Source organism: Lonchura striata, chromosome 1 (genome assembly GCF_050655825.1).
Source record: "Lonchura striata isolate lonStrDom1 chromosome 1, ASM5065582v1, whole genome shotgun sequence".
In the NCBI taxonomy this organism is placed as follows: Eukaryota; Metazoa; Chordata; class Aves; order Passeriformes; family Estrildidae; genus Lonchura; species Lonchura striata.
Genome location: NC_140703.1, coordinates 7,077,305 through 7,103,636, shown reverse-complemented (window position 1 = coordinate 7,103,636; position 26,332 = coordinate 7,077,305).

The following is a 26,332-nucleotide window of genomic DNA, read 5'->3' as shown; positions in this document are numbered from 1 at the left end:
GTAAAGAGCAGGGCAAATTAGTATGTTTGAATATCTTATGAAACATTCTCATGTAAAGACTTACATACATATATATGTATATATGCATGAGTTTGTGTGCATTTATACATGTGCATATATTTTGTCGACTAAATAGGGATATTACACACTTCAAAGGTGGAAAACTGTAGAATTTAGAATTAAGGTAATTTAGATAACTGTATCTCAAACCCTTCCATTGCACAATTTAAAGGTAGAGACAGGAGAAAGTGGCTGACTTCAATGACAAGCTTTTTTTAAGTGCTTGCCTTTTTCTCCCCATGTACGTTTCTGTCAAAAAAATGAGCTTACAGCTTTGTGCAATACTTTGATTGCTCTACCAATAACTAGAAGAGTTGTAAATGAACAGTAGGAAGAGATTGAACAATTAGTGAAAACTGGTGTATGAGCATAAAAGGGAGCACAAGGGCCAGCAGAACTCGGCCAAAGATCAGTTACACTTGCTGAGTTTCTTCACTAATTGGTACCTGCTCATCGGAGTGCTTATCTACTCTACTTTTGGAGAACATATATTTAGTTCCATTTACAATATGGTTCAAGAGAACTTTACAAAGCTATTAATCTTCCTCCTTTTTCTCTTGTCTCTTTGCAGAGCTAAGATCTTAATAGTTCTTGATAGCAGTGTTTAATCAAAATGGACGAAAATTGATAATAAAGTATTGCAACAATCACTTAGTAATTTAAGTAACCAGAAATCTGCCAACAGGTGTACTGTCTGCTTTTCAAAAGTAGCATAAACAATGGCTACAAGCTCTCCTTAAATTATGCACATGAACATCCAGAGGATTTTGAGTTCTCCTCCTAGGTACAAAGAAGGAATTTTCTCTGGCTCTTATCATCTGTTAAAAAAAATTAAAAATTGATGTAATTAGTTTTACTCTTAGACATCTGGCTCACACTCAGTAGCTAATCTTACTCTTCATTTGTGCTCTCTTAACATTAGGCACCTTGCACTCTTCACAGTTTAGAATTTCCAGTTCTCTGGAGATATTTATTGGTCATCCTTCTTCACTGCAGCTTGCCAACAACATTTGGTGTGTACATAGAACAAGTTGTACATGAGAGAGGTCTCATGTTCACTCACACAGGCACAAACAAGGATGCTGTAAGGGATGTCATGGGAGAAGATTTTGGTTTTGTTTTTTTCTGAAAACATTCTGCTCATCTCATCAGAAAACTACTGTGAGTAGCTTTCCAAAGGATTATTTCAAAGAGATAGCTATTTTCAATATTTTCATATTAGGGAAGATCTGGTTTTATAATATACATAGAAATGTGCCTGCTTAACCTGCTTTTACCCAATAGCACTCTTTATGGAGGATTAGGAAGGGAAAATAGAAGTTTATTTCTATTGCTGTAGAGATTGTTACATAATCTCACAGAAGTAATTTTCATTTCCCTTTAAAATATAACTTCTTAATCAATTATTTTATTCTGGTTTTGAGGAGATCATGATGACCTCTGTTCCGAACAAATGTTTAGTGAGGGTAAAGCTTCAGCCTTGAGCAAATCTGAGTTCTAGAGACCCTAATAAGCTCAATCAAATGCATATATTTAAGGCAAGTTACATCATCCTGTAAGCTTTAAACATGTCACACTCAAATAATGGAAACAAAAGATGGAACTCTGTGCAAAGTAATAAGTCTACAAGGAGGACAACAGCTAAAGTGCCAAAGACTAGGAGTGAAAAAGTAATTCAAGATGGATTCTCTTCAAGAGAACTTTATGGTACCAGATTAAATAAAGGGAACTCATAAAACTGGTAATTGCATAGAGTCAACATTAGATTGCTACAGATTAAGAGTAGCAATATAGGGTCAATATGCTGGTTTTTATTACAGCAGCACTGAATCTTCATCTTGCCTACACCTGCTGTACCAACAACTTGTGTGTTCTATATGGTGATACATGAGCATTGCCCACCACTTACAGTCAAAATAGACCAGAATAGGGTGGAAAGTTACAGTAACACTGCAGAAAGCAATCATGCCATGTTTAGGGAGATTGTTCTGCTGTGAATTCAAATCATACTTGTTCTGCTGTACATGTGCTGCTAGATTTTCAAAAGTCTTATTTGATTCCTACTGTGGATATGCAGATATTTATATACATATATGCATGCATATGTACTTGAGACTGTATGCAAATTTAGAACAGAAGATTTGGGGTAAAACTTTTTGCTTTGAAATTGTCTGCTTTTCACCAGCATTTCAACATTAATCTGCAGCAGCACATTGATTTGGCTGATCAAATGAGGTGGTTTGGAAGCTCCCACTTGGACATTGTGACAGATCATAGCTTGACAAATGAATAATGCAAAGGTCCAACGGGTTGACATGTTGCTTAATTACATTGTTAATTACATGGCATCAACCATGATACAGAAATTTCAGAAGGGAAATATGGACATATCTGAAACAGTATGATGTTTATCAAATTCCATATTCAAAAAATGGCAAAGACTGAATAACAATCTGAGTGTGATTTACAAATAATAAGAGCAAAGAACGGCACAGTGTTGAAAAGATAAGGGAAAATGGTAAAGATAATCATGATAATGTATTTGACAAAATGTTAATAAAAAAGCACTGAGACCGTGGTATTATTATCTCAGTACTGTCCTCTTAATGACTCACAGTCTGCTGTGGAGGACCTGGGTAAATTGGAATACATAAGAATAAAAAAAATATTCAGGAATATAGCTTGGCATTAATTAAGATTGATTTTTGAGGTGACATTAATAGTATATGAGGCAGACATATTCTGTTTTAAACCTGAAGTTCTTAATGAAGTATATATTCCAGTATATTTCCAATGAGCATAGAATATATTTTGCCCCTAAATTTTAGGAACTGACCTTAATACCTGCTGGGGAAGCCAGATCACACACATGTATATTATTAATTAAATATGAAGAAAGATGGTTTCATAGAATAGGCACCATCACTGTTCTTAAGAAAGCAGAGGTAAATTATCACTGAAAGGAATATAGCAATATATTTCACTATAGGAAATACTCTCCTGCTAACCCCTGTAGTCTAATGAATGTTTTAGCAAAGCTCCAGAATCATGAGTGAGCTCTCCTCCATAATACAAACCTCACTGCATCCATGGTACAAGTAAAATAAGTAATTTATTTTTTTTTTTCTATTTAAGGAGCAAGGTTGAGCAGTTTTGTTTGAGCTCCAGTTCAAATTATCCCACCACTTATCAAATGGTCTTGCTGATACTCATCAGCAATGACAAATATGAATATATGTATTATATCCTGTGTTCTACCTGTGAAAATCTTAAAATCTAATTTTTGTTTTCTTTGAAATGTTGTAAAAAATTATGTAGTTCATTTGTAGCTATGTTTTTACCGACCCTCAAAACCAATTTATTGTTAAGTGGTTATTTTATAATGCAGTTCTCTGATGTTCTAAGTTCTATATCAAAAGTAACATATTTTGAAAAAGAAAAAAATATTTTTGATTTCCACTTGAGCTCAAGCCAAGTTTTTTATATAAATCCCTTGTGTATTGTTAAATTGGATTTTAAAGTCCAGATTGTGCCAGTTTTCACTGGAAGTGTTTATGAAAGACTTGGCATTTCAGTCCCTACGTGATCAGCATACTTGATAGTTTATTTCTCTGCAGCACCCACACTAGATATTGTGATATTTAACTGATCATTGTTCTTGGGTAAATAGGCTATTATAGGGGACAAAAAGCAACCTTCAAGTAGTAAAAAATTAAATACATTACAATAGGCTGAAAGGAAAGTTTCACTGGAAATACGCAACTTAGAATTAAAACTTTTCTCTTTTTAATTTTTTTAACTAAGTAATGTAATTTGGATGTAACAGAAAAAGCTGTAGAAATAAAAGAAGATGAAAGATTGCAAAAAAAAAACCCAAAGGTACTGTACAATAACAAGGGAGGTTATTTAGAGAGACACAAGGCAATCTGCAGCGTTGGGTTAATGATAGACAGAGAAGGTGAAAATAAAATTAAATAGATTAAATGTCATAAAATCATTAATTTCAGGAGAGAATGATAAAATTAAGACCACAGGGAAACAAAGGAAAATAAATATTTTCTGTAGCAAACCCATGAACTCTCAAGGAAGACAGAGAGGAGGGGTAAAGAATTGATGCATTTTCAATGTGACAGTGTGAGTGAAGGAACACATCTGAAGAGATGTGAAAAAGCACAGTATAGGAATTCATAGGCCAAACAATGCTGTATCAATGGGAATGAGTTCCTGAATATACTACCCCAAACTAGATAACTCTTGAAAAAATTGTATTGTGATTTTTTTTTACCTGATTCACAAAAAGAAAAAAAGTGAATAGTTTTAAAATATGGTAATGAAGATATCTATGTAATACAGAAAATGATACACTAGGCTACACTAACATGGTGTAAGATTTAGATTCATGACTACTAAAATAGCAGTAACAACAACTTTTTTATTTTTGCACATTTAATCATGCCTTCACTATCCTAAACACTTTACCTTCTTGATGTCTTGGGTAACCAGCTTCCCCCAAAGGCTGATCTATGATCTGTTCTGCTTCTGGGCCTCTAACTGGTCACACCATTTACTTCTTGCCACAAAATCTGTGTTTGAGGGTTCACTGTGTGAACTATACTTTGTTGTTATCTCTGGCAGAGTGTCTTGTGCACCAGTGATGTTCCTCCTGATCTGCATTTAGGTAGGGAGTAGCCACTGGGATTTTCAGTATTATGGTTAACTACAAGTGATGGATACAGCCTCATTCCCCAAATCTTTGCCATGGTAGCTTGACCTGTCTGAAATTACACTTATTTGCGTAAATTTTTATGGTTCACAGAACTGAAAGTGGCTTAGCTGTCCCTGTACATTCATTTCAGCAATCTCTTTTTTAATGTGTCCATACTGTTAATTTTCTTTGCTCTCTATTTCTGTCAAAGCTCTTGCTCCTTTGCATCATCTGTGCTTCATTCACACTTGTTGACAATAGGCATTCCTTCTGCAAAAAATTACTTCCCTCCAAGAGGATACCTTGTCAGTGTTAAGAGGTCATTTGCACCAGGACTTACCTCAGACTAACAGGATGGATGCTCATGGAAATAAACTTAGGCCCAACACTAGCTCAGCAGGCCATGCACTTTCAAAAACCCTTATCCAGCATCTCATGCAATGAAGATTACTGTAATTCCATGGAAATTTGGCAGGCTGTCACATATCTTTCTCCTTTTTTTCATAACAAATATTATAATTTTCTACTTTTTTGGCTGAAGAGAAACCTGCAAACAATCACTCTGATCTTGACAGGAGTTCCACATGAGTGCTAGAGAACACCAAAGTTTGAAGTAATGGAAGCTCTTTGAGTCCCTTGCAGCCATGGAGTATCTGAAGGAGGACTGCACATCAAGAGATCGCCTGGTCCAATGTCCTGCTCAGAGCAGAGGCAGACAGAACTGTGTTCATCCTTGGAGACTCCACAATGTCTCTGGGCAACCTATTCTAGTGTTTGACTGTCCTTGCATGGATAAAATTCTCCTTGAGGACTATTCTGCTCCAGAATAATCAGTCCCAAAAGTCACAGCCTCCCATCATATATCAGACACATCAGCGCCCTTTATCATCCCAGTTGCTCTTTGCTGGATTCTCTCCTGTTGTATGCCCATGTCCTTCTGTCAGAACTCAAAATGTCCCTCAGACATTTTTGGAGGTTCCAGGCCCAGGTCAGAAGCATTTGAGACCCTGGCAGGCAGCTGCAAACAGCTGTGATTTTGGGTTTGAACCATGGAATGATTTACCAACTTTGCAGGAAGAACAAGTCACAGAAGTTTAGATATTATAGTAGAAGTAGTTACAAAGTAGAGGAAAGAATTTTTGAGTGCTGTACAGGGGGTTTTTAGGTCTTGTACATGGGGGTCAGAAGTTTTAAGATGGAGGGATTTGGGCCTGCCCTGTCCTCCCTCTTTCTTCTTCCTTACCTCCATGTTCTTGGTGACGTTGGCACTCACAGATTGGTTTAGAGTAGAAAAGCACCATTTAATATAGGTAATAGGCATTGGGGAAAAACTGTAAACATGTAACACGTAATGTACCATATAAAAGAGAGCAGCAGGGTGAGGAGAGAAGAAGCAGTCGGGAGTCAGAGAGGATGTCAGGGTGTGTGTGTGCCTCTGCCTGAGCTCTGAGCAAACCACAGCAGCCCCAGAAGAAAATCTTTTAGATAACTTGCAATAAACTGCCTTGAGACCGGACAACAGAGACTGCTGAGCCTTTCTTTGAAAGAAAGACTTTTCCACCACACGGAGCCACCCCTGACCTAGAGGTGAGCTCCGGCACCCTTCCTGCAGTTGGGAACTCAGCTGAGCCAAGGTCTCTGGTGGGCTGGGTCACTGGAGGAGCAGGGGAAGTTACTGTTCCAAGGAGTGCTCCAAGATTACAGGGCACACAGACCTGGCTGCTGCTGGATCCTGCCAAAAGTCATGGCCTTCTGTCACAGCTCTCCCACAGGAGGCAGGTCTGGAGGCATTTAAGAACTTGGAGGTCTTTATGAACTATGAGACTTCTCTGAAAAGCCCAGAATTTGTTCCCAGGAAGTGTAGAAAAGGGGCTCAGGGACTACAGCACACATAAAAGCTGCTGTGGTCTGCCTTTGGTAGCTGCACTCTTCTTTAGAAAGCTACAGAGGCGTGGGCGCTTGCAGCAGTCCTTTGGCCAATTCTGCATGGCTGAGTTTCTCCTCATTACACATGTGCCTGTGTTCCTCTCTCCTAGAACTCTACTCATGTATTATGTATAACTGAATATTCATTGAACCAAAAAACACAGACTTTTAACTAGAATTAAGGGTACATGACTGCTGCAATGATAATTTATCTGCAGTAGGACAGTGGCTAGGGATACAGCTACATCAGCTAAAGACCGCCAGCTAAAAACTAAACACAGGTTTCTCTGAACAAAATACTCTGTATCTGCTGCTCCCACATGATTTTTCTGTAACCAGATGGAATTCCTGCATTCTAGAAATTCTAAGTTTCTTTGTGGCAAGTCAGAATAGAAACGTTCAGCTGCCAATTTCTTGTAGACATATTCGCTCTTCACGTTTGTTTTTTGACAATTTGTACTTGAAGGGTTGAAGATGGGCTCTAAAAGAGGAAAGAGATAAGTAGTAACAAATATTGATGGAAAAATAGGATCATTCTTATAAAATGAAAAGGTACTAAGGGTTCCAACTTATCTAGATAAGGCAATTATGAAGAGATTGCATATTTTTTGTTAACTTACACACCATTTTATTTCAATGTACTGTTAACATACATTTTCATTTTCCTTTTGGCAATTTGCTCTTTCCTGAAGAATTTTGGAAGAGATAACTAAAATGAGGAAAATAAGAGTTTTATTATATATTCCTACTGCATCTAGACTTTCTCCTCTTACATATCAAAAATAACTTTTAGGATAAATGTATTGAAAACTCAATTCAAATGTGCCTTTTCCATTATTGCATTCTCTAAGTAAGTATGTAAAAGAAGTGGACATCCTCTCATTTTAACAGAGAAGGAAATGCAAGTAATCATTTCAAGACTGTGTCCAGCTCACATTGGCATAAATGGAACCAAGTTGTGGGTAAAGATGAAAATATGTGTGTTACAATTGAAGGCTTCTGAGTATATGCAGCAAGTTTGACTGTTCAAGATTGGAGTGCCATCATCTTACTGAGAACTGGTTTCGCTGTAATGTTTCATGAGTTTGAAAGCTGAAACAAACAAGAAAAATATAATCTATGTCTAAAAAGACTTCCAATAAGAATGAATACTAAAAGTTACAGGCACAGTTTAGAGGCCCTCCATCCTTTGACAAAATTCCTAGATTGACTTTATTTTCTCCTTAGTGTAGTTAGCGTAGTTGTAGTTAATATATTAGACGTCTAATTAAGAGGATCTAATTTTGACTTTCAGGCTATATCTCATTATTTTCCCTTAAAGTCAATCAGGCTTTGACCTTGACCAAAGCATTTAGTAGTTTATTGTTCAGGGACATATGTGGCATACAAAAAATCCAGAAGATGTTTTTAAAAATCCCCCTGCTACCATCACATCTAGTATTATTGACATAATAGTACTTTTATTACTTGGAGTAGTATAAAGCAAACAGAATTAAAACAACCCTTTCTTGGAGCTTTTGAACACTTATGAACATCAGTATATACAACCAATTTCATAGTAAATGTGTGTAGATGAGACTTTACTAGTATGCTAAAAATAGTGACTTTGGGACTGACATAATGCAATAAATGCCTAACACCCATCTTCTTCGACTTTTCCAGCCTTGTGATGTAAGTTTTTTCTTGTGACTTTCCTGGTAGATGGAGTTACCATTATCAGCTAAACTTTATGTTTTTCTGTCTCCCTACTTACTAAAGGCAGCCTTCAAAATTCACTATTAAGGCATTTCCAGTTTGGCACCCATTTCTCTGACAGAGACAATACCCACAGATTCAGACACAACCTATGAGTCAGCCTAAGCTGACAAAAAACATTGTGAACACTGCATTAAACAGAAGGGCTTGGGATGATATGCAAGGGTTAATTTCACTCAGAACATTATTTCATTCCCATTTTCCACTAGAGGTGGTGGATCCCAGCCCATGGCCAAGCAGTAATGTTTTTTTCCCTTACACATGATTATTTCATACATCAGTTATTTTGAAAAACAGCACCTCTAAGCTTTGAAGTGCTGTCTTTATGTAAATATGTTGAAAGGTCATAGGAAATCTATGTCTTCAACAGTGCCTTTTTCTTCCCCCTGCCCAAGTATTTACCTCCAAAGGACACGTCCTCAGCTGTACACATTGTTCTCATGCCATTGAGTAGTTATGACAGTTTGCTCCACTGCAGAATCTGCATCCAGGTAAGTGTTTCTTCCTCCCTTCTTTGGAGCTTCTGAATGTTGAAGCATTAGCTTCAGGTCCATTTTTATTGGCACAAAATCATTCACCATTTGTAGGTGTAGTTCTTTTTATTAGTGTAGTATTTGGAACACTCTTCCCAGAAATGCCTAAAGGATTTTCTGTCTGTTCAATGAACAGTAGTTAGCATTGCAGCAGATACATGCTGGTTTTAAGAAAATAATAGATACTTCAATTATACAGACATTTTTACAGGTATTTTACTTAATCAAATTGCCACTTTTTGCTTGTGTGTAAACAAATGCTTAAGAAGAATAGCTCTGACTTATTTTTTAACTAAAAAACATGGCTGATATTTTTATGCTAAAAAAAGAAGTATTTACACATCTTAACCTTTTACGGCTTTCTTTTTAAATTTAGAGACGTTTTAGAATACCTAAGGCATACTTTGTTGTCTTTGTGGTAGCTCTAGGATTTGCTAGTCATAATGACATGAAGCTAATAATTTTTTGCCATTTCTAATTTTCCAGCCACACTGTAACCCTTTAAGACTTTTTTTCCTTTAAAGTTTAAGGATGGTGAGCTCCAGCTGTGCTGTTGTACAAATATCATTGTCTGGTATACGTTTGTAACTTTAAAATTCCCTGTGTCTCCTTTTCATCTCTGGACAAGATTTAATGTAAAGATTCCTGCTGACAGAGCAGAGTTCAATGCTATCCTGAACCTTGGAAAAGGCATATTAGGCATGTGATTATGATGCACCTTTTAAAGTGTTTTATCTTCACTATTCTGATGCCTTAATAAGCTTTGCTCTTGTTTTCTAAAGTTTTTCTGGTATGCTTTTAACAGGTGTGTCTTTACTGGCTGTTCTGAAGCCAATCCCAGCCCTCAACCACTCCAGTCTCCTCTCATTGCATATTCTCCAAACATGTCACCTTGAATGAGGATAGTTTACAATAATATTCATTACAATTAGGCCAGATTTTATTAATCTGCATGTGGTAGATGAGTATGTTCTTCTCCGAGAAATAGAAGACCACTGCAGTGAGCCTATCAAAGTATTGATTGACTGATGGGTTTATGGATGAGATTGACACTCCTGAGTAGGAAACACTGGAGAACACAATCTTTGCTGGAAATGGTGGTCATGGTTTGTCACTTTACTGAGGATGCTGACCTTTATATTTAGCTCTACGCTATCAGAGAATCCTGGAATCCCAGCACAGAATGGGTCAGGTTGGAAGGGACCACAGTGGGTCATCTGTTCCCACCTCTCTGCTGAAGCAGGGTAATCCCAGGATTGCATCCAGATTGCTCTAGGCTAATCTCCTGTGAAGGAGATACACACCCTGTGTGATCTGTCCAATGCCCAGTCACTGCACAGTGAAAAATTTCTTCCTCATGTTCAGGTGGAACTTTCGGGGCATTTCTGCCCCTTGCTTCTTGTCCTATTTCTGTGGGCACCACTGAACAGAGCCTGGTCCATCCTCTGATCCCTCCCTGCAGGCACTGACAGACACTGATGAGGTCCCCTCTCACAACTTCTCAAGGCTGAACAGCCCCAGCTCCCTCTGCCTGTCCTCTATTTTTTGTTCTATATCTAATTTTGTTTCTTTTTTGGTAGGTTTGTTTTCCCATAGGAGAAGCTACCAATTTTCATTAGCAGTGTTGCAAAAAATTCACTGTGGGATGTCACTAGATAGAAAATTCAGATACCTTGTTCCCACTTTCACTTCTTTCTCTTTGGTTTTCTGCAATTCTTGATGTGTGGGAAACAGAAAATTAGTCACAGAGGATGAAAGTTAATGTATTTTGCCAATATATTACCGTGAGTTTCCTTTTTCAAAGCATCATCTTATGTTTTGTCTCACATTTTAGTACAAAGCTGGAAAAACATGAGATGAGCAAAAATATTCTGCTTGACTGCAACCCAGTGTTAGTGTAATAACCAGCTCTGCTGGCTTTGAGTTTGCAGCTTAGCTTATGGTTTCCAGCAGGTTGGTGGAAAATATGAAAAACAATGAATGGAAATATAACACAACAGTCTGAGAAAAAAACAAATGTGTTTTTTAGAGTAAGTCATTGCTCACAAGCTGCTTAATGGTTTATGCTTAAGTTAAAAACATGCTGATAGGAATGATACAGTAGGTTTAGGATACTCATCCTTCAAAAAGGCTTCCAAAATTTTTCACCTATCCCACATATAGAAATTGTGGTCTCACAGGGTGATTGAGAAGGTTATACTTCAGTAGCCAGGCAAAGAAATAGGGAGAAATTTAGGAATATGTGCCTGTTTCTCAGATTTATCTTTTTTTTTTTTTTTTCCAAATTGGCAATGCTGTTCAGTGCTATTTTTATTCCTCTAAAGAGTGGTCTGGATATTTTAGCAACAAGGCAGCTAGAGCCAAAATGCAGAAGATACTCTCAAGTACAGTCCCTGCTAAAACAGTGCCCAGGAGAGGGAGTTCCCACTCTCATTCCTCCTGTTCCTGTGGAAATAAGCACCAAGTCCCCACAACAGAACTGTTTGTGCCTTATCTTTTGGGCAGGCTAAATCTGCCTACTCCAGGCTGTGCTGGGCTCCAGGGAAGACCCTTCCTAACCTCCAAAAAGATATTGCAGCATTTGTACAAAATCCACATTCTAGATTTTCCACACAGTCTGTGTCATCAAATGTCATCTGCTGCTGATAAGCATTGCCAGTTTTTAATCTTTCCCTGCCATTTGACTATCTGTCTTCGTTGTGCTGCCATTAATTAACTCTGCCACTTTTCACCTCACCGTTGCCATTTGATTAACTTTTCCATTGCTGCCTTTTGGATTTTGGCCTGGTTTTAATTCACTGCTGCTATTTCATTAACTTGCCCTGCCATTTAATTTAACTTTTGTCTTTTGATTTGCTCATTGTTGCTAGTGGATTTAACCTCATTTTACCAGGCAGTCTGATTTCATCTTCCAGTTCCTCCCCTAGTCCTCAACTCTTCCTGCAGCCAGATATTTCCCTAGTTGCCTCACAAAGGTTTCGTTATCTCTTTTATCATTTTTCCTCCCATTTTTTTTATCTTCTATTCTGGTTAATGTATATTTCTGAAAGCATTACATTTATCATGTTGGTGAGGTTTTTCTTGCTTGTTTGTTCTTAGGGTTTTTTTTAAAGTTTTGAGTTGTTTTTTGGTTTTTGTTTTTAAATGAGTTGTGTTTACATCAGGTAACAACATAAACTTATACCACGAGTGCCTTGGTTTTTCTTTTCCTTTGGATATTTTCATGTTGCTCCTCACACATAGTTTTATTGCTCTGGGCAGGCTGCATTGGATCACAGAAAAGTAGTCTTTGAAGCAAGAATTGTGTCTCCAAAACACCATAAAATGTATCTTCTTTGTCAGAAAAGTTAATTAACAGATTTCTGTAGATCCTGGGATATGTCTAAAGTACACCCTCCATCCAACATGTCAGTACGATTTAATAAATATTTCTTTATTTTGTAGAACACTTTGGTAAACAGTTTTTAAAACTGCAGACTACTTGGCTCTGTTGCCATATCCTCATACCTCTCTTCACATAGTCTCCCTTTTTTTTTATTATAGATCAGACTGCAAATAAGCAAGTCATAAGTATGCTCCCTTCTTCATCATTTAGCTGTTAATGTGGAGTACTCTTACAATCTGATCTGAGGAAAAAATAATACATAGATAATGGGAAAGGAGAGAAAATTACTTTTTAAGCTATGAAAGAGGCTATGTTATGCCATGTATTCTTCAAGAAAGAAAATTGTTCATTCCAGAACCTACCATTACTTTTGACAAGTGGAAGGATGTTTGGTGACAATTATGGATCTAAGTTTATTGATTACACAATTCTTTATTAATCTTCTGCAGTGATATTTGAATCTTATTGACATTTCAGAGACAATGAAGAGCATGGAATCTTGAAATCCTGTTAAGATTTATTTTTTATTAACTTAAACTTACCTTCTTTAAGTTTCTATGGTTATTACTGACAATTATAGCTACATCATCATGTGAAATGACAAGTATAAATCTTAAAATGTCTTCCACACCTCCACCTTCCTTTAGTTTATTCATCACAAGAGTTTGGGGGAGAATTCTGCTTGAAACAAGTAAGGTTTCTGAACACAGGTCTTCAACTCATTGTCAGAGTGCTCTTCTCTATACCAGTTAGGCTGGGATACGACTTTCTTCTCTTTTTCCTCCCATTCCTTCCCAAATATAAACAAATTTTCTTCAAGCTTTTTTTCTCCTTGTTAAACAGAATTTATATTTCTTCATTTTGCAAATAAGAGATGAGAAGTGGAAGCACAAATGTTTAGAACTCAGCCTGGTAGCAGTCTCAATGTCCAATCATCTAAAACCCAGCTATGAGGAATGGTGACTTAATTTAGGATGAAGGCTAAATAGCAATCAGATAATCCATTTAACTCACTCTAGTCCTCAGACCTGTATTCACACATTAGAAATTTATATTTGTTTATGTGCTTTATTTAAAGAATAATGATTTATAAGAAAAAAATAAAAGGAATATAGTGTTGAGCTTAAAATTACTACATCATCAGTAAAACAACATGATGGTCAAATCAAAGCAAAGACTGAACCAATTATTAATGAGCTTGAACCAATTATTAAATAGCTATGTGTTTAGGATTAAATCACCATAACTTCATGCTGGTATAGGATGTGGTTTCAGGTGGGATTCATATTGTGAAAGCTGGTAAGTATTGTTTGACTCAGTCTTACACAAAGATTAAGGATAAAAATCTTTACCCCTCTCTAGTGAAAATAGCCTCTTTTACAATAAACGTTTTTCCTAGTGCAGGATGTGAGTCATCTGTTCTGAATTCAGTCTGACAAAGGGAGAGTACTGAGAGATTGTAGATGAAGGTGCTGTATGGAAATGAACAAGTACAAGAGAGCTCAGATTCATTTTTTTAACTAAAATGTCACTACTATTATATCTTGGTCTTTGAAAAACAGTTACCTTACTTTACTTTTACCCAACTCTATCAATTTTTGTTTTGCACTTCATCTTAAGTCTTAACTAGACAAAGTGATTTTAGAATGGTTCTGTCTTTTGACTCAGTCCCATGTCTTCCAGCAGGAACTCAATAAAAGTTTTTGAAATTCTGAGGTGCTTCATAAATTGGATGGAACTCTTTGAATTCAGGATGTAACAAACTCCTTATGACTCCATTTCAAAAGCAAATGAACCTGTATACTGAATTACAACATGCTAGATAATGGCTCTAAAAACTAAAGAGTAGAAGTTCCAAACATCTTGTGCTTTGCAGTTCTGAGATCTCTTATTCCTGTAGCCATAGCTCTCTATCAGTACAAGAGCTGGATCAAAGTTCTGGGTCCCAGAACTGGTCTCTAATGTGGCAATTGTGGTGTGGTTAATGAGAAGGATTATTATATACTGCTCTGACAAGGAAAGTAGGGATGGGCACTTCAGATGTTACTGATAGAGCCAAACAATGGGTTTTTCTCATGAATGGTGTTGACCTTGATAGAGGACTTTTACTGCTTACTTTGTTTCCAAACAACTTCCATAGCCTAAACCAGTTCAGTGAGTGAAGATGCTAAAACCACTAACAAGTTAATATTCAGAGCAGGCAACCCTTTATCCCTGTGAAATATTTCCATTTCATATGACAGTGGCCTGGAAACAACCCCTGTTTTAGCTACAAATCATAGGTGCTCTGTATACAAAATACCTGTGAAGATGTTTTCTAGCTGAAGTAAGCAGGCCAGTAATCCCTTCCTGTTGCTGCCATTCTAGGTGTAAGATGCTTCTCCTTAAACTATTAATGGTTCTCTTGCTTGTACATTGTTTCCATAATCTACAAAAGGCAAAATTGGGAATGATGAACAATTTTGTTTATCTTCACAGTGTATTTTAAATATGTATAATAGAAAAATGTCATTCCCAAACTCTCACTTGATCCTACTTATACCCACTTACAGATTAAATGACTGCTCAGGATCTAAGAATTTGCTTTTCAGTTTTGAACTAATTTATTGAGTATCTGATATCATGTGAATAACAAAATAAATCATGTACCTCTGTGAAACAGTATGTGATAAGTCAGTTAATCATTCCATCTCATTGCATAAGATCAGCATGCAACTAGCAAAGCACTGCTCAAGACATATTTTAATACCAAATTTTAAGTCATTTACAAATACAGTGGCTCAATCAAAAATATATTTTTACAAGTTTTCTGAAAAAATTGAAGTGTCTAGACACACATGGAAAGAACATACCTGCTTCCTAGAAACACATCTATAGCCATGTGAAAATAATACCAGGTTTCAGCTAGGGTAGGTTTAATTTTTTCTCAGTAGCTGTTGCAGTGCTGTGTTTTGGATTAGGAATGAGTATGGTGTTGACAGCACACTGATGTTCTGGATTTTTGTTAATTGGGAGAGGGGTTGAGCAAACAGCTATGTGATGCTAAATTCCCAGCTGAGCTTAAGCCACGACAACCTGTGAGACTACTCATACCTTCCATAGTGATGAAACTTTATTCCTTGTAGGACGCCTAATTTAGGACACCTAATTGCTTGGGGATCTGTGAGATGGGCAGCACTACTCTTGGCTAACAAAAGATATCTATAGAGCTGTTTGACTTTGCATAGATATTTCTGAATATGTTAAGATTATACTTCAGAGAACATATAATCTATTTCTTCTCCTCTTGAGCTTTACGCAGATATGGTTTAGAAGTGAGGGGGAGCAGGTACATTGCCAAAATTAACCCAGAGATATTTACAAGATTTATAATATGACCCTTGAGCAGCCTGTAAGGGACAAAATCAGACATTATCAGGATATTGAGTCAGAGATTTATAACATTGTATTAGCAAGCTGATTTCATCCCTGTCTTTACTGAAATGAAAAATCAGCTTTACTTTCAGTTTTTGGGGTTTTTTTTTACTTCTATTCTGGTAGAATTCCTGAGGTTCACAAAGATTCATAAGGTGTGTATTTTTCCTGAACTAACTTAGTTACATTTGCTCTGCAAATGAAAGAGCTAGTAATGAAATTTAATTGTGTCTTATCAGTGTTGTATGTGTAGGAGATGGATTATTTTTCTTTGTAAAATAAAAAATACCTTAAAAATAAACAGCAAAACTGTTATGGATTTAGTGGATTTAATTTTTTTTTAGTTCATGTGCCTGGGAACAATCCAACTGTATTATGATTATTTTGGAAAATTATATTTAGATCTTGTTTGTATTTTGATGTCTGTGTAATCAGATCATAATCAAATAATTGAATTTGAACATATTTCTTATCTCTCAAGTGTACACTACCACAGGGGCAGAAAATGAGCTATGAAATCTATCATGTTGATGAGAGAAGGTTCATTCCAGAGATAACAGAAATGCTGTACGAGCACTCAGAGACTGTGAGGACAAAGCTGGGGATTACAGTGGAACACAACAACAAGCTGTTGAGAGATTTGCTACTGAAAATATTAAAGCTTCTACTCTACAATGGGGAACAGAAGGACTTCAGAAGTATTAAGCAGCAGCCTCAGTGTTTCATGTAAAGTGTTGCAATTACATAGGAGCTGAAATTGTGCCATTCTTAGTGAAGTGTAAACTGAAATCAGAGGTGCTGCTATAGCCCTGAGTGGACCTAAATCTGCTCTGTGTAGCAATACTTTGTCACGTGCAGTAAGAGCTTTTTCAGGCACTGGTCATAAGATGAAAGAGGTAAGTGTAACCAAGACTTTTTGTGAAACAACTTTGAAGATATTACTAATGAGACTTTCCTGGATTAATTTGGCATGTGAATGTTAACAAAATTGTAATTGGATTTATAGTAACTTGTGCATTCAGCGGAGTATTATTTTACTTAGTCCACCAACTAATTCTTGGCTTCTCTTTGACAGTCACAAGAGTTTGACTCCAACACAGTGGACACAAATTGAGCTTCTAGCTTGTACTATACAACTATTTTCTGAAGGCCATTGACAGGAAGGGTCCTGCTCAGAGTAAACAGACAGAAACTGAAGTGCCTGAGATATATTCAGCAGTGACCTGTTAAATTTGATTGCATTGGACTTAGATGAGAGGTGAGTGGGGATTTGACAATTTAAGATTTTCATGGAAACATGGAATGGCCTGGCTTGGAGGGGACATTAAAGATCACTCAGTTACAATCCCCTACCATGGTCAGACCACAAGATCAGGTTTTTTAGAGTCCCATCCAACCTGGCCTTGAACACTTCCAGTGACGGAGCATCCTCTGCTTCTCTGGACAACCTGTGCCAGTGCCCCACCACCCTCACAGTAATTTGGTTTCCTAATGTCTAATCTGAAGCACCCCTCTGTCAGTTTGAAGCCATTCCCCCTTGTCCTGTCACCCCAGGACTTTGTAAATCTTGTCTCTCCATCTCTCCTGTAGGCTCCTTTTGGGAGGCCACTACAAGGCCACAATTAGGTCATGCCAAAGCCTTCTGTTCTCCAGGCTGAGCAATCCCAGTTTCTTAAATGTGTCCTCATAGTTGAATTCAGGTTCCTTAGTTCTGCTTCCTTCCTGTTTTATGTACTTATGACTGCCCTTATCCCAGGTTTTTAGTCAGTCCTAGGAACTGGCAATATTATAGCCATCACCTTGGAAAACAAGTAACTTCTGAGTGCTCTTTACCTATCACATTATGTTAATTAGCAATACTATAAGTTCTGCTTAAAATTAGCAAAGTTCAAAACTTTCAGCTGGGAGTGATTTTTCTCTCATCTCATTTGTCATCACATCTCAGCTATTATCAATATTTTAATTGCTCCAGAATAAACAACAAGTGGAAATAAATGGTCTTTTCATGTGCTGTTATGTATAGGAAAGATTTTATTTTGAAGCTTCAATTCTTACATCTATAAAGTACATTTTAAAAATAAAGGGCAGATGAGATGAGTAAGTGACTACAAATGTACATTTGCAGAGACAATATTGCAAAAAAACCAAAAGAACTCCCAAAAGCAGTTATAAAATCATTCTCACAACTTGTGAAATAGCTAACTTTAATATCTCAGATGTCTGAAAACATAAATGACTCATGATTAGGCATATATTGAAATTATGTTTGAGAAACTTGTCAAGAAACCATTTTTAATTTAATGAATTTAGTTTCCCATTTATAAAAAAGCTTTTAAACAAAGCTATGTCCTAAATAGGGTCCTGGTAGTCACTGAAAAAACCAGCCACTTAAAGGCATAAAATATCACTTTGTAATCTAACACAGTCAAGATTGCAAAGATGCTTGACCTCATCTGTCTTCTTGTTTAAATCTAAGAGGGAACAAAACATTATCTAACTTCTGCCCACAGAATGGCACGTATCACAGAAAGGAAAAAAATCTTAATTAAATTCAGTTATGAAAATGGGGTCAGGAAGATGATGGTTTCCTCTATATGGCCTCACCAAGAGCACACACTCACCAGAGAAATAAATATCACCTGGCCAGTGGTGAGATGCAGAAACTGCATTCATACAGGTCACACCTTGCTCTGCTCTTTGATTTCTTGAAGTCTTGGGAAGGAAGGAAGTCCATTTCCACACTCAGGTGGGAGCTGCAGAGGGTGAAGTGCAACTGGGTTGATCTTTCCTTGGGCACAGCTGTGGCTTCCAAGCACATCTTTAAAAGAACTGTAGAAACATTCATGGCCACACAGGTTTGTTTCAGCCTGCAGTATTTTCAATATCTGTCCCTAACACACTTGCCTTGTTCTAGTTTTCTAACCAATGTCAACAAAAAGAGCAGTAAATCCTTTATTCACATCATATTGTGCAGACACACTTTAGTTATACAAATATTGCCTTTCTCAAATCTTTTACCTTTTTAGAACTTGTTTATTTTCAGCATGTGTTTTCATTTCTCACCAGCATTGGTGTTCTGTTTAACATTATATTTCATTTTCCATACACTTAACTTTGTTCACTGTGCGCACATCTCTCTTTATCCATTTAATGACTATTAATCTTTATGTGGCTTCTGTATCCTTGCAATGATTATAGTTGCATGCATTCCAAGAAAATGTTTTTCTGTAAATGTAGTTGGTAGCCCTTGTTGGTTTTTTTTCAGGAGGACTAATAAAACTGGTTAGCAGGCAGAGATCAGCATCTTCAAGTTGGAGCCTGTTAGAACTTTTGCCTTTTTTTTTGTCTTGGGCCTGTCCATGACTGCCTTGCAACATTTTTGAAGCTCTCTGCAAAATTTTCCTATTTCCCAATCTTTCTAAACATAGAATCTGTTAGATTGGAACAGGCTGCCAGGATCAAGCCCAGCTATTAATTTAGTGCCACCAAGTTCACTGCTAAACCATGTCCCTAAATGTCATAACCACACTCTTTTTGAATACTTCCAAGGATGATGATTCCACTGTTTCCCAGAGAGGACTGTTCAAATGCCCAGCAACGCTTTCAGAAAAGATTTTTTTCTCCCCAATATCTAATCTTAACATAATATTTATATGATATTTGGTGTTGAATGAGTTTCATATCTCTTTCCTGTCCAGAAAGATGACTACCCTTCATGCAAAAAGGTGAAAAAGCCGTTCTGAAAACACTATTATTTATAAAAGTAAACATTATTCTGTTTGACTGAGAGAGATATCCAGTGAACAGAGAATAATCCTGATCTCATTGCTGCACACTTTTTACCACACTGAGCTCTGGTCTTCTGCAACAGCTTGCAGTAATCAGTTGTGCAGGATTTTGTGCTTCTGGCAAAAGTGTTCACTGTGCCAGATTTTCTGAACATTAATTCAAGATAGTCCACTCTTTCCTTAATAATGTGTGAGTGAAAGTGAAACAAAACAAAATAACAAAATAAACTCCAACAATAGCAAAAAAACCCCCAAACCCCCAAACATGAAACAAAAGAAACAACCCACAGGTTTTTAGCTTCTTATGTACTAAGTTCCTTTACTCCAGAAGGTTCTTCTACTCCACCGTTGTACTGCAGTTTAACTGCTAAACACTTCACTGAGTTTAAATTTATATTCATTATTACCCACTGTAGCTGCTATATTCTACTGGGTTTTCTCTTTCACCTAATCATGGGAAGAAGACTAAGTAGCATCAGTTCTTAGACAATGAAATTGAATTATTCTTCCAGTCTATGACTTTTGGCTCCTAACCAGAAGGCATACTGATATATAAAGTTTATTCACACAGAGAGATGCTCTCAAGCTATTTCTAAATGCACTTTTGCATATTAAAGTTTCAGATTGGCAGTGTGATGTTGCATTCATAATTTATGTCAGATGCTCATAATCACTGTTGACTTTAGTAGAGTTCATAAGTAATGCTTCACCTTATGTTTTTAATGAATAATTTTTTTCTATCTTATATATTAATCTTCTCTGGTGTTTACTTAGTTAAGGCAGTCTTAAGAAATGTTGGTATAAAATCAAGCCATCTCAGACACTGATACAATAAGAGCATTATTAATTTGTACTGTAGTCTCAGGAGGCTGATTTCTTTGATTTCATATTTTTCTATTTTGATAAATTCTTTTGAGGAAAATGTATTTTGGAGTTTCAAGATGAATGCAGAAAATAACAGCATTTGATGGCCTGTTTAATTTTGTCCGTATTCCCGAGTCCTAAAACAGTGATGTTATGCATGGTTGGGATAAACTCAGTATTCAGAAGAGGTTTCTTACCCTGAGCTTGCATCTGGAAGATAGAACCTCCTTCAATAGATTCTAAAACATTTTTATTTTTCACATCAGATTTTTTGATTTAAAAATATGTCAAATGCCAAGGTAGGTGTGGCTATCTGCATATCCAGGTTATAAAAACATTCTTGTTCCTAATATTTTATTTACATCTTCAACAGAAAAGAAAATCATTATAACAAAGAAATTCAGGTACAGAGAAATTAAGATGTATTATGCAGATGAGATTAAAATAAATTATGCAGTCCTCAGTTTGCTATGCATGAATTGATAACCAGTGATTTACTTCAAATAAATAATAACCAGTTCTGAAACTTATGCCTACTCTGGTTCAGATTTCTGGAATATTTAACCTGAAAAGAACTATTCTGATTTACATCATCTGAACATGCAGCCCACCTTCTGGTCCAAATAACTGGACACACTCCCTGCCATTTATATTTATTTAAATCTCTCCTCACCACAGAAACATATTCTCTGGTATTTCTTCTTGCAGAGTGGAGATAAATAGCAGTGACAGTATATTTTGCACACAATAAAGTAATCTTGCTTTCCATCTCTCTTGTGGTGAGAGACCATGGAGTAAAAATTTACAGTTAGACAACAAACAATAGAATCATAAAGTCATGGAATGCTTTGGGTTGGAAGGCACCTCAAAGATCATCTAGTTCCAAAACCCTGCAATGGGCAGGGACACTTTTTACTAGGTTGCTTAGACATCCATGCAAACTGGCCTTGAACACTTCCAGGGATGAGGCAGCCACAGCTTCTCTGGACAGCCTGTTCCAGTACCTCACCACATGAGCAGAAAAGAATTTCTTCCTAATATCTAAGCTAAATTTCACCTCTTTCAGCCTGAAGCCATACTCCCTGTCCTATCACAACAGTTCCTGAGTCCATCTCCAGCTTCCCTGTAGGCTCCTTCAGATACTGTAATGTTCTTTGAGGTCTCTACAAAACCTTCTCCTCTCCAGGCTGAATAGCCCCAACTTTCAGCCTGGAAGGTGCTTCAATCTCCTTAAAAACTTCATGTCCCCCTTTGGACTTGCCCTAGCAGTTTCATGTCCTTCAAATTTTGGGACCTTGGGATGCAGCACAGCATGTAGGTTCTTTCACCAGAGCAGAAGAGTAGAGAATCTCCTCCTTTGACCTGGTGGCTATGGGGCTTGGATGTAGCCCAAGATTTATTTGGCTGTCTGGGCTATGAGCACTCACTGCTGGTTCATGTTGAGTTTTTCAACAACCAACATCCCCAAGTCCTTCTCCTCAGTGCTCCCAATCACTTCTCCACCCAGCCTGTGGATGTGTCTAGGATTGCCCTCACCCAGGTGTAGAACCTTGCACTTGGCCTTGTTGAAATTCTTGCTGTCCACACAGACCCACTTCTCCAGCCTGTCATCGCCCCTTGCAAACTTTGTCACTTGTGCAGAGCAAGTTTTGATGGAGAAAAACATATGTGCACATCCACACTACTGAGCAGTGTTAGTTTTAAAGTATTAAGGGTTATTTCATACAATGTTCTTATCAGGATGTGTGTACCAGCAGTCTCTGGCCATTCTGACCACCCTGTGACTGTCTTTCTGTGTAATATTCTGGAAAACCCTCTTTCCCAGTTGTTACCTTTTATGAAAAGTACAAAGGACATGCAAGGGAGAAGGAGTGGTAAATGAGCACAGTGCTGGATGCTCCCTGAGAAGCTTCTCATAAGCTGCTAATTTAGGGTGCAAGTCACTCTTTTCCTGCGAGCTAGTTGATGCAATGGTCTATGGGTTTCCTTCCTCCTCTTCTCCCAGATGCTGGCAGTCACAGAATGCCTCTGGGAATGCTGCTGCAGGGAGCTCTGTGCAGTCCAGAGTAATCTCCTGGGGCTGCAGGGAGTCCTAAAAGAGGCAGTGGGGTGGCAGGTGTAGGGCCATGATTTGGGGATCTTGTGCTTAGCATGGCTGTGTTGGGATTACGCTCCCAGTACCACCTCCTTCCCTCCAAAACTTTAGAGTTCTTGACCGCTTCTTGCAGAGAAGCATAAAGTGAATGATCAGGTGTGCTCCTGTGGCCAGGGCAGCCCAAGGGGGAGAAGGAGGTGGGGAGAAGGAGAGGTTGCAAAGGAGGGTTGAAGGGGAGCGTGGTTGCAGTCTGGTGAGAGCAATCAGCCTGCTGGAGCATCCATGGTGCTGGCCATCTTTCACATTGTGCATTATCAAATACTCAAAATTTGGTTTTTAAGGAACAGGAATTCTACTAATCTTTTAATTTAACACCTTAAGGAAAAGGGGTTTTCCACCTTTCTGCAAAAGTGGCTCTTAATAGATCAATCAGATTTTCTGAAGAACGGACAACTGTGTATATCAATGAGTCAGCAAGGATGGTCTCAGAATAAACATGTATAATTTCAAAAGTAATTTTCAAATTCAGTCAGACAGATACAAGTGGCTGTACTTAAATCTCCTACTAACCATTTGGCTTCTAAATCATGAGGCAGAATCATGAATAACAGATGTTTTGTGATGAGGAGTGACTAAGAGCTAAGTACTTCTATGAGATCTGAATATTTTAGACCATGACAGCCTTCTTGATATCTGGTCATAATAATTACATTTCTTCCTCATGCTCTCAAATCTTATGCTGGAAATTAGTATCGTCTGTTACTGCTACTGAGACTCTTGTTCTAAATTTTTTTAACATCTCCCTATAATTTTTTACAGGCTTAAATTTTATTTCTTCTCCCTACTTCCCCCATCTTCAAGAAGTCTACTTTGGAAATATAATGACCTCTTCAGCATTTTTATTTTGTTCTGCTTTGAAACAAAAGCACTGTAAATCAGCTAGAAAATGCATTCCATGGAAAAATATTTTCCCAGCAGATAAAATTCACCCTTTGAAAATCACTTCTCTCCACTTCCGTGATGCATGCAAATTTTGTTTTTAAACAGTGGCTTTGGTTTGAAAAGGAAAGAGAAATTGCAATTTAAAATGAATTGAGAAGTTCACTGACTGATATGATTTTGCTTGGCTTTATAGAAGACTGTTAGAAGGCTAAAATCATCACTTACAATTAATTATGTGTCAATGTTTACACAGGTCCATTCATATGATGGTACAACCTGGATAGAGATTATCTCCTTAGAAATGTGAAGGACAGGGTCCTACTTAGCACTGGTTAAGCTGTAGCATCTCAGTGCTAACAGAGGGTTAAATCTGCACTGGTAAAAACTGATGTGGACATATTGATTTTGATTAAATATTGGTACAAGGCAGATTTTACTCTGTATGTTTTCCTCATCTCAGTGTTTTTAAATTTCTGAGGCTTGTTATGTTAATTCTAGTATTACTTAGATTTGAACATAACTACCAATAAAGTGCATATTTTAAGAACTAGCTCAAACTTTAACCATGAGAGTGATGCTGTTATTGTCTGACTAGAACTTTAGGACTGACATCTCTTTTATGTAGAAAATGTCCTATGGGTTCCTATTACACTGTCAGTAAGGTGGGGTTCAGGCACCTGGTGTTCAAAAGAATGGGAGTCAGCTACACCTTCAGCACTGGAGATTGGTCTGCTAGATCAAACAGGTTATGGAATGTCATAATACAGGGATGAGTACTGGTGGAAAATTAAAAGTCAGCCAAGATATGCAGCACGTAGTGAACTAACAGTTAAAAGTGTAGAAGTATTAGATTAGTTATACAAAATCTGGGCAGTTCTTGCTTTCATACCGAATATTGTACACATAAGAAATGTGACAATATTCACTGTCACACAGCAAATGTATCTTTCCTTTCTTTCAGTTCTATCAGAAAATTTATTCTATTTATTGAATTTTTCTTTGATATGAACTCCTGTTAAGTAATAAAAGAAAACTCCTAGTAGTAAAACAACATGAAGTAAAAAGCAAAAACAAAAAATTATTCAAATTCTGAAAAGTTGAACAATGTCCAAACTTTGGTGCAACCTCATGTAATACAAAATGGCAAAAAGTTTAGAAATCCTGCAAACACATATAGAGTCCATCTTATTAAGGGTGTGTGACTAACAACATAGATGTTTGTGTAAAATGTATTTATAGATGGAGGGTCTACTAGAGTTTTATAATTTTAGTGCATCAGCTAGATAGTCACTTGATGCAATTAAATTACTCTACTTGATAGAGCAGGCAGCAAAATTTTAATGGGCATTTGCCTTCTACATTTTCCTCTAGAGATGGAGGTTTTTAACAGGAAACACTGTAGGCAGAAAATCTGGAGAGGAGCAATGTACCATAAAACTGGAAAGTAGCTTGTCTTGCGTCATTTGGTTTTCTGCAAATACTGTTTCATATATGTACAGAAAAGGAAAAAGTAAAACAGAAAAAGTACTCTTAAAAAGATAACGGGTTAATAACAGGTTTTGAAAAATCTACACACTGTCTTTTCCAAATTCCTCTTCCAGTCATGTCCTAAAGAATATTTTTTCACAGAGAAAATGGCTGCAAGATGGATAGAGTTCTATTCAATAATTGTATGCTGATTAGCATATGCTTAATAAAAAGCTTATTAACACATGCTCCATTCTAAGTATGTCACTCAGAGAAGTTATAACAATATTGATGCTTTTTTACTGCGACAGAAATATGGGCATGCTTGTCTGCAGTTTAAAATCATCAGTAAATAAAAAAATAAGAATTAACGCCACACTTTTATTTTATAAAATTGAGATTAGAATGAGTTGCAGTAATTCTTGTTCCCATTCATTTGAAATTACAGTATCTTAACTGTTTTTTTCTCATAAATTCCACTTAAAGTGATGCTTTATTGCCTTCTGCTATGAAAGAGGAAAATGCATTTTAATTTATATTTATATAATCTAGCCTGAAATTTTATTTTATTTTTATATAGTCTCCCAGGTCAGGCATTGTGATGCTGATGTTTTGCTGTTCAGAATTCAGAACTCTTTTGGCCAGAATAATGTGACTGGTGCTGCAAGATTTGCCGTTCTAACAGGTGTTATTTTCTCACAGACACTTTCACCAATCTCATCTAAAGAAGGCCATATTGTTTGTTTTTTTTTTTTTTAAATTCATTTCAATGTCATTTTTCCTCAATTAGTTTCCAGGTATATGATACAGATAATAGCTGGACTTTGGACTCATTTAACTTTCACTGTAATCCCAAATCCTTTATCTGATGGAGAGCAGCAGAACCTTAATCCCACTTTATCCTTCAGGAGATTGACTTCTCTGGTTCCATTTGATGACAATAAAAAAACCATGAAAGGCAGAACAAACTCATATTGCTGTGGGCAATTACTTTGGAAAGAAATCAATCCCTGTCTTTTTCAGGGAGCAGGTGTCCTTTGGCTATCACGTACATGCCATGTGGTTATGAAGAGGGCATTGAGTTTTGGCAGGCACAGACTTTAAAATATCAGGAGAAATAGCATTTGCTTGGTTGGCATCCTCAACCTTTTGGGATTTCTGAGATGTGCTCAGGCACATCATTCTTTAGTTCACATCCTCTGCTCTCAAGACTATCAAGTTCCTCCTTCCTCAAGAGCATCCAGCAATGTTTCTTTCTTGGCAGCAGGACCAAAACTTCCACAAACAGGTCTACACAGGACCTAGCCTAGTCTAAATGAAGTATATAAAGAAAGGTGGAAATTTGGTTTTTAGGATAATTCAGGTACAAATTTAGAAAAACAGGATATCTTTGTAGAA